This window comes from Hyaena hyaena, unplaced genomic scaffold (assembly GCF_003009895.1).
Source record: "Hyaena hyaena isolate Hyena2069 unplaced genomic scaffold, ASM300989v1 scaffold_458, whole genome shotgun sequence".
Taxonomy (NCBI): domain Eukaryota; kingdom Metazoa; phylum Chordata; class Mammalia; order Carnivora; family Hyaenidae; genus Hyaena; species Hyaena hyaena.
In genome coordinates this window covers 456,667-466,470 of record NW_024081090.1, presented here as the reverse complement: position 1 = coordinate 466,470, position 9,804 = coordinate 456,667, and positions in this window count along the sequence as shown.

Genomic DNA, 9,804 nt, shown 5'->3' with positions numbered 1-9,804 from the left:
CCAGAGAAGCTGATTTTGGACATCTGGCCCCCAGAACTGTAGGAAAATAAATTTGCATTGTTGTAAAGCATCAAGTTTATGGTAATTTGTTACAGTGGCAAGCAGGAAACTAAAACGGTATTTTAAACTTATAAAAGAGCTTCTCTAGAGATCTCCCAAAATATTCTTTTTTAAAAATGTTTAATGTTTTATTTATTTCTGAGAGAGAGAGGGAGACAGAGAGAGAGGAGACAGCGTGAGCAGGGGAGGGACAGAGAGAGATGGCGACACAGAGTCTGAAACAGGCTCCAGACTCTGAGCCAGCTGTCAGCACAGAGCCCGATGCGGGGCTCGAACCAGAACCACAAACCGTGAGATCATGACCTGAGGACCTGAGCCGAAGTCGGCCGCTTAACCGACTGAGCCACCCAGGCGCCCCAAAATATTCTCAAATAAGAAAAAAAAAATACTTTACTTAAGAAAGATAGAAATAATTTTTAAAATGTTCTAGGGGCACCTGGGTGCCTCAGTCGGTTAAGCGTCCGACTTTCGCTTAGGTCATGATCTCGCGGTTCGTGGGTTCGGGCCCAGCGTCGGGCTCTGTGCTGACTGCCAGCTCAGAGCCTGGAGCCTGTTTCAGTCTGTGACTCCCTCTTTCTCTGATCCTCCTTTGCTCACTCTGTCTCTGTCTCTCTCTGAAATAAATAAAACATTAAAAAATTTTTTTTAAATGTTTTGACAATGTACAAAAAAAAAAAACCCTCAAAAAAGTGGGCCTAGTTCCAATTTAATTCTCTGCAGAACTTGGATAAATGAACTTTAACTTTCAAGTATAAGAATAGCTTGATCAATAGAGTTGACCAAACGGCTATGGAAGCAAATTGAATACCCTAAGATTTGGTGTCCAGGATAGGGTAATAAGTTTTCAGCCATTCAAATGGACAAATTAATAAATATATATTCATTTATTTAGTAGACAGTGTCACTTCCATCATGGAGTTTCATTTATTTTCTCCATCCCTCTCTCCCTTTTTTCCTTCCCTTTTTTCTTCCTCTTTTCCTCCTCCTCCTCCCCCTCTTCCCTTCTCTTTTTCCTTTTTTTTTTTTAAATTTCTGTCACTGGGGACCTGGTTGGCTCAGTCACTTAAACGTCTAACTTCGGCTCAGGTCATGATCATGTGATTTGTGAGTTCAAGCTCCACGTCGGGCTCTGTGCTGACATCTCAGAGCCTGGGGCCTCCTTCAGATTCTGTGTCTCCCTCTCTCTCTGTCCCTCCCCCACTCGTGCTCTGTCTCTTTGTCTAATGAATAACTAATTTTTTTTAAAATTTCTGTCACATTTGATCAGAGAGGAACACTTTACATTTCACTGTAAATGAACGGAGTTGTCTTTGATGTCGTTAGAACCATATTTCTGAATTTTCTAGCAATTATAGTTTGGTAAAGCATGCCATCTAGCTTTCTCTATAATTGTCTCCCTCCTCAGATAATAAGATGATGTTAGCGATATAAGACACAAAGTGCCCTGGCTGTTTGGAAGAGATAGCGGTTGTGCTGGCTCTGTGCTGTGAGCTCTGGAAGGGACTGCAGAGATCCTATCATATTATTATTTCCAGACTGCCTTGTGTGTCATTATCTGCCAGATCCAGATCTTCAGGTTTTTCTTGCAGAGGGTGGGGGGAAGTGGCTACAAATCATACCACTGCAACTGGACACATACATACATTCATGAAGACTCCCTGTGTCATATAGTATAAGAATTGGACTGAGGACTAAATGCATGTTAGTATTCATGGTTTAGCTTTTCCAGTAATCTGAAGGCTTGATGTTTTTTCGAAAAAAAGTTTGAAGAAAAATTAAGAGGTAAGCTATGGTGAATTTCTGAAATGCATTAGATCTGTAAGTATAGAGATGTCACCATTACATCTCTGGCTTGATCCTTGGGACACATATAGATGACAGATACAGACTACTGAGAAACTAAATTTGGAGAGAAGAGAAAAAAAATAATCTGACTGAATTAATGGGTGTTTTCAGAGAGAGCATGTTTTGATACATATCAAATACATACTCATCTGAATCATTATATGTTGTTGTATTACTTTTTTTAGTGTAAAATATTTTATTTATTTATTTTTTATTTTTTATGTTAATTCCAGCATAGTTACCACACCATGCTATGTTAGTTTCCAGTGTACAATTTAGTGATTCAACAGTTCCATATATTAGTTGGTGCTCATGAAGATAAGGGTACTCTTGATCCCCTTCACGTTGTATTATGTTTTAAATTCTATGTTAGTCTAATTAAACAAATCTGCGCTATTGGTGATAAACATGTAATTTAAGGCTCTATGCCGATGGGGTTGTTGAATTGAGTCCAAATACTATAATAGATATCAATAATGATCTCAGATAAAGTTTAGTGCATTTTTAAATTATATGCCTAGAAAGGGGAAGATAATTTATGATACCTAAGAATGAATGATAGGGTCTTACAAAGCCAAAAAAGGTATGGAAAATGATGTGTGTTTGCAAAAATGTATCATTGCCACATTTTGTTCCTTCTAGTACAAAATCCATTCTGTCATCTGCAGATGAACATTCACGGTTGCAAATTTAGCTCAGTTTTCAAAAGAAAAATCTTTCAAATGTATAAATAGTATAGACTGGCATAAACATTTATTTTACTGTGCTCTTCTTTTTTCATTAGCACTGAAGTTTGTAAGTTCTGGGACTATACTGACACCTAGAGGAAGTCAGTCTTAAGCAACACTTATTTGCAGTGGTTTTCAGTCTCTTGTAGGTCAATTTCCCACCTTTGGGCTTGTGTTTAATGGTTCATTTTTTTTCCTTCGTTTCTAAGAAAACTTAGAATTTAGTTTCTGTAGAAGCATCTCATATCGTAAAGTATTGCATAAGACAGAGAAAAGAAAGGGGGAAAAATGAAGAAACCTAATCTATTAATGGAATAAAAAATTATACCAAAATTAAACTGTCTTTGGGGTGTCTGGGTGGCTCAGTCGGTTAAGAGTCTGACTTTGGCTCAGGTCATGATCTCACTGCTCATGGGTTCGAGCCCCGCATCGGGCTCTGTGCTGACAGCTAAGCTCAGAGCCTGGAGCCTGCTTCAGATTCTGTCTCCCTCTCTCTCTGATCCTCCCCTGCTCACGCTGTCTCTCTCTCTCTTTCTCTCTCTCTCTCATGCTTGTCTCTCTCTCTCTCTCAAAAATAAAAAAAAAAAACTGTATTCTTATTACTTAGTAATGTGCTATTGCAGATTCCATAGTGCTTTGAGAAGTTAGTAACTTGAAGATAATTTTAAAAATTTGAATCAAGTTAGTTTTATATTTTAAGTATTTTGCAGTGTATTTAGAAGCATAAAGTTTGTATTAGAACAAAATCATAGTATTATACATGTATGCCTAACCGTTTAAGATTCATCATTCTGTGTCTACACGTGCTTTAAGAATTTATTTATGTATTTTAAAACCCAATCGGGGAGTCAGTTAAGGAAATGCATTTCCCCTTAGTTTGTAGCTTTAGATATGCATAGTCTGATTCTGTCTTAAATAGATGTTCTTTTAGAGTTTAAACAGAAACATCACAGCCACTGAACAGGGTGTATTAAATGTACTGAGAAGAGTTTCAGTTTTTCCATGGCAAAGGGACATAAATACAACAAGAGTATGGGAAAGATCTATTTTGAGGTTGCCTCACAAAGCTGTGAAGGCACAAAAGAGGCAGACGGTGCCGCCACGAATGAGGCTTCTGAAAGGAAATGTTGCCAAACCCAGGAGCTCCCATTGCTATTTGCATAAGTGCTAGCAAAGTTCCTCAGCCGATCTGGTCCTGCACCCCAGACGCAGGAAAGCAGATGAGGCAGCAGATGACCGTTTACATTGCCAGGGTGTGTGAACCTGCGAACATCCCCCACATTACTCGCTAAGTAATGAGGAGGGGCCTCAGATATGTTCCACAATTCAGATGGGCCTGCCAGTTGGCCCCTGGGCTTCATTCTGTGTGATCCATACACAGCAGAGACACTCAGGAGGCGATGCAAATGAATCAACAGACAGCACAGAGGTCCCAGCAGCAGCAGGCAAGGTACCGCCTATGCAACAGGGCGTGATGACAGATAATTAGCTGTGACATGCCCCTCGATGGCAGTGGGATGAGAGCGTTCATTTGGAAACCAGTGTACAGCACGGCATTGTGAATCACGAGATTTAAGTTTCGGGTGTGAATTCTTTTTTGTCCAGACCTTTTTGTTTTTTACCAAGGTTGTTGGGAAAAGTTAAGTTTTCATGATTCTGGGGATGAAAGTTAAAATTTATTAAGCACATACTACATTCCAGGAATCAGGAGATGTACCTGCCATGCACTGCACTTTTAATGTTTTAAAAAATCCCTGTTTTGTAAGAACTGTCCTTATTTTACAGACAAGACAGCTGAGTCTTCAAGAAGCAATTGAACTTGTTCAACAACACATTGCTTAATAAAGAGACATGAAACCAGCCCAGGGCTGTTGGGCTGCAGTTTGTTGGTTCTCTCCTGTTGCCTATCACAAACAGATGTTGACTGCTTCTTCCTCTTTTTCCTCCTCCTCCTCCTCTGCTTCTTCCCCTTCCCCTCCTTCTCCTTCTTCTTTTCTCATTCTCCCCCTCCCCTTCCTCCTCCCCTCCCCCTCCCTCTCCCTCTCCTCCTCCTCCTCCTCCTCCTCCTCTTTCTTCTTCTTCTTCTTCTTCTTCTTCTTCTTCTTCTTCTTCTTCTTCTTCTTCTTCTTCTTCTTCAACTTCAGAATTCCACAGAAAGTCCTCATCTTTCTCCTTTACCCTCCTCTTTGGGTTTTCTTGGGGTTATCCAACTTAGGTGATATGTTTTTCTTATATTTTTATGTCATATTTTTTTATTTCTTCTTGAAAGAGTTGAAGTGGTTATGTTTTGTGTTTTTTTTTTTTTTTTTAATTCACTCTAGAGGACTCTATGGGAACAATTGGACCAACTTAATGGGGACTATGTAATAGAAAATTGTATTGTATCATGTAATTTTCCTGAATTTGACAGCTATGTTCTGGTTATTTAAGAGAGTGACATTATTCTTAAGAGATACATGTAAAGACAGGACAAAGGGTCATGATATCTGTTACTTTCAATTTGTTCAGAGAAAAAAATATGTGTATATATATACATAGGTATATATGGAAATAGAGTGAGAAGGAAAACATGCAGAATATTGGCAATCAGTAAATTTACATGGAGTGTATGTGGAGTTTATTGTATTTTTGTAACTGTTCCATAAATGGAAATTTTTCAAAATAAGTTAAAAATGAGTTGGAATTTTTTTTAGCCTTCTGTTAGGTTAGTTTTTTTTTTTTAAGTTTTAGGTGTACATTTACAAAATTAATATTTTCATCATTTGTAGTCTCGGTGGCTGAATGGAGCCGATTCCCATAGCTGACTAGCTCTTTCACCCTTGTCACAAATTATCAGTGTCTTTGGTGCTGGCATAATCATCAATTGTATGTGAAACCATTTGGGTGATATGCCACTCACTCTTCATTTTGTGGCCTGGAAGGGCCTAATGATAAGTGATCATGATGAAGGAGAATAATGTATGCAGGAGAATTCTAGTCAATAAGAAGACACATTTTGGTCATTATTATTTGGTTGAGAATTTCAGCCAAGTGCAAATTACTAATCTTACAAGCCATTTTTCCAACAAAATGAAAAATTGCATTTATTCTGCCTTCAAAGATCACATGAACATTTTTAAACCAGAAGAGGAATAGCAGATGTCTCACTGTTCATTTCAGTTGGAGGCATTTTGATGTTCATAATCAACATTTTCAAATACGTTCAAAGCTGCCATCTTGTGGTAATGTTCTATTCAATTTTTAGCAGCTATATTGATAAATGTCTGGCTAAATCTGAAGACCAAATGGAAAGCACATTGCAGAAATAAATTTTAGGACATGTCAGAAATCTGTATTTTGAAGCCTACACACCAAGACTATAGGAGAGTATTCTCATGTGTAATTTATGTAATGTAATGTAATTAATAATGGTCTTATTCATTTTGCTAACAGTTTCTATTTGAAAGCTATGACAGATTTTGTTCCTTGTCCTTTCTTAACCTCTCCCCAAAGTTACAGTTCTAAAGTTTCCTATTTCACAGAGGAAAGAAAAATTAAGAACAAACTTCTGCTTAGTGGGGATGTCAATTTTGACATCAATCATTCTTTACTGAGATTTCCAGAAGAATCACTCTGTTCTTTAATATTCCCTTTCAGTGAGTGCCTGGGTAGCTCAAATAGTCAAGCGTCCAACTCTTGATTTCATGATCCCAGGGTGGTGGGATTGAGCCCTGTGTTGGGTTCCATGCTGAGTGTTGTGACTACTTAAATTCCATTCTCTCTCTCCCACTGCCCTTCTGTCCCACTTGCATGCTCTCTCTCTCTTAAAAACAAAACAAAACAAAAAACTCCTTTCAAAAAGTCAATATTCATGAAGAACCACAAAGTTTCTCTGCTACTCCAATCCTCACTCCATGAAAACCATACTTCCTGGATATAATCATTTGTATCTTAAGTTGCTTCTTCTGATTTTGCCTCCATATTTCTAAATAGTATATTAAAAGTTCTATAATCGAATATTTGAAAAATATTAGAGGTAGAATGTTTTAACATTCCACTGTGGATAATGAGAATGTGACTTTTATCCTAGCCCTGTTTGGTTAACTCTTCCAGCAATGTTCTTGTCCTGTAATTCAGCTTAACTTCACTTATACAGCTAATCTTCCAATTCATTTGTTTAAATTAAATAGCTTGCACTGAAAGTTTTTGTTGTTGTTGTTTATGGTTTGGGTTTTGTTTTTGTTTTTGTTTTTTTTTAGGGAAACATACTGTGTGTTTCTTCCATACTGCTGTAATTATTCTTTTGATTTTTTTGCTTGTTTATTTGTTGTGACAATACTCCAAGTTGCCACCATCCCAAATGTATTCTCTCTTATCCCTTACTACTATAATTCTGACTTTATTCAGGATAGTAACCAACTAACAAACAATGAAAAAAAAAAGTGGGGCTCCTGAGTGGCTCAGTTGGTTGAGTGTCCAATTCTTGATTTCAACTCAGGTCATGATCTCAAGGTTCATGAGTTGGAGCCCTGCACTGACAACAGAACCTGGTTGGGGTTTTCTCTCCCTCTCTCTTTCCCCTCCTTTGCACATCCTCCCTCCCTCTCTCTCTCCTCTCTCTCTTTCTCAAAATAAATAAGTAGGGGCTCCTGGGTGGCTCAGTTGGTTAAGCGTCTGACTTCAGCTCAGGTCATGATCTCATGGTAAGTGGGTTCGAGCCACATGTCGGGCTCTGTGCTCATAGCTAGCTCAAAGCCTGGAGCCGGTTTCAGATTCTGTATCTCCCTCTCTCTCTGACCCTCCCCTGCTCACGTTGTCTCTCTCTCTCTCTCTCAGAATTAAATAAAATATAAAAAAGAAAATGAAAAAAGAAATAAAACATTTAAAAAATAAATAAATACACTTTTTTTTAAGACCCTTAATTTTCTATACTCCCTTTCCATGTAATAAACTTCTAATGAGATATAGGCAGAATTCTTTACCTATATATTTTGAACAAATGGAAAATTTCTTTGTGGGGTAGATATAAAGCCTGGTGATGTAGCATCCATTTTGCAACCCCAACAGTATAAATAAAAGGATGGAGACCATTTACTAAATGTAGTGGGGAAAAGTTAGAAAGAGCTTGAGTCCTTGAAGGTACCATTGGGCTGCCTTACCTACCTTGGACTCTGTACCTTTTAAACTTATTTTGTGAAGAAATAATGTATTCCTAACAAAGTACATTGGTTTTGTCATTCTTTCCCATTAGGTACTAAACTCTAGAAAGTCAGGGACACTGTGAAACTTGTTTACCCTTGTAGCTCTAGATCGCATTTTCTTGACCTCAGCACTATTGACATTTGAGGCTGGTTAATTTTTCAATGTGGAGGAAATGTGCATTGTATGATGTTTTTCAGAACCTCTGGGTTGACCCAATAGATACCAGTAGCAATCCCAGCCCCAAAGAACTCCTGGGGGTAAATTGCCCTCCAACTGAGAACCACGACTATAGATGACAGGTTTAGTGCTCAGAGTATAGTGGTCAATGCATATTGACTGTATTAACAAAATTAGTAATTAATTGGATGTGAAGATTGAGAAAGATGGTAGAATTTAAGTGTGACTTCCAAGGTTTTGTCTTGGGCCAGGAATTGCATCATTGTACCACGTGAAAGATGAAGAAGCATGTTCCAGTTTGTCAACATTTCCCTTAAACAGTTGCCCTAAAGTTTAATACATACTCCAGATGTGACTCTAAATCACAGGTTTCTATTTCTGTATTAATGAAGCACAATATATCAGTATTTGCACGGTAGCTTTTTCCCATTTTCGGTAGCATAGCGTTTCGCCCCTTTTTTGGTCTCATTGCTTTATTGGTTTATATTGAATTTGAAATACACTAAAATCTCCTAGTTATTTTGTAAAGAATTCTGCTAATTTCTGTCTTCCTTCATCCTTTAATTTTACACTTGTCCTTTAAAAGTGCCAGGTTTGCACTTTTCCTTTTATATCAGGTTCTGTTCTTGGTTTGTTAGTTTTTTTTTTTTTTTTTGTTCTTATTTCATATTAGCTCTCTCTGACCAACATGATGTTCCCTTGGTTGGTTGGCTAATAAAATTTTTGTCTAGGCTAAGGACAAAATACATAGCATAGTTATGTACTCATGGGCTGAACTCAACACAAATGTCTTATAACTGAACCTTGAAAGAGATATTTTAACAGTCCAAATCTTTTCCCCTGCATCCAATTTTAAAGAGTACATGGAGCTGTAGGTGAGCACTGTGTTTGAAATCTGCTTCCAGAAATGAAGACAGTATGTAACTTCAGAAGAACACAAAAACAGTAGATTTACATTTTTTATTATATAGGAAGGTTCAATCAGGCATTCTCACTCTGTTTAGACTATAATGCTTAGCTTGATTGGTGGCACTGGCATGCCTATGCAACAGGACAGAATCTGTTTAAGTGGTGTGGAATGTGTGTTCCAGTAAGTGCATAATAACTTCATTGACCATGTTTTATAAGAGAACTAAAGAACTGAGAACAGTTGAAAATATCCAAGATTGCAAATGACTATTATTTGAACTGAATAATATGATATATTTCAGGAAGAGTAATGGTCACCTGATCAAGATATCTACCTATCTGTATCTAGCTAGCTGGCTAGCTATCCTAAACAGAAGTCCTTGAGTGCAAGAAATAAAGCAACATATTTAGGGAGAAATAATCAAAGGCACCTTTATATTATAATGGGTGTAGCTTTCTCTTACAATTAGTTTTTTTTTTTTAAAGAATGTTTATGCTTTGGGACAGGCCCCCCTCCTCTGTCCCATGAACTATTCAATATTAACTAGTCTCTTAGCTTCTACTTTAACCATTCCAAATTATTCTATATAGACATTATTTACAAATATCATCATTATCTTTGTAAAACATACTTTATTTGTGACTCTTCCCTGCTTCCTCTTACCTATAGAATAAATTCCAGATTTCTTAGAATTACATATAGGACACTCTGATTTTACCAATTTTATCTTTCTACCCCTCTCCATGAAAACTATGCTCTAACCACACTGACCTACTTTATGTTTCTGAATGTTCAATGTCATTTAAACTTCTGCTACTTTGCTTCTGCTGTCATTTCTGTATGGAGTGCCCTTCTCTACTCTTGTATTTGGTAAATCCATTAGCATTCTTTGAAAACCAAGTC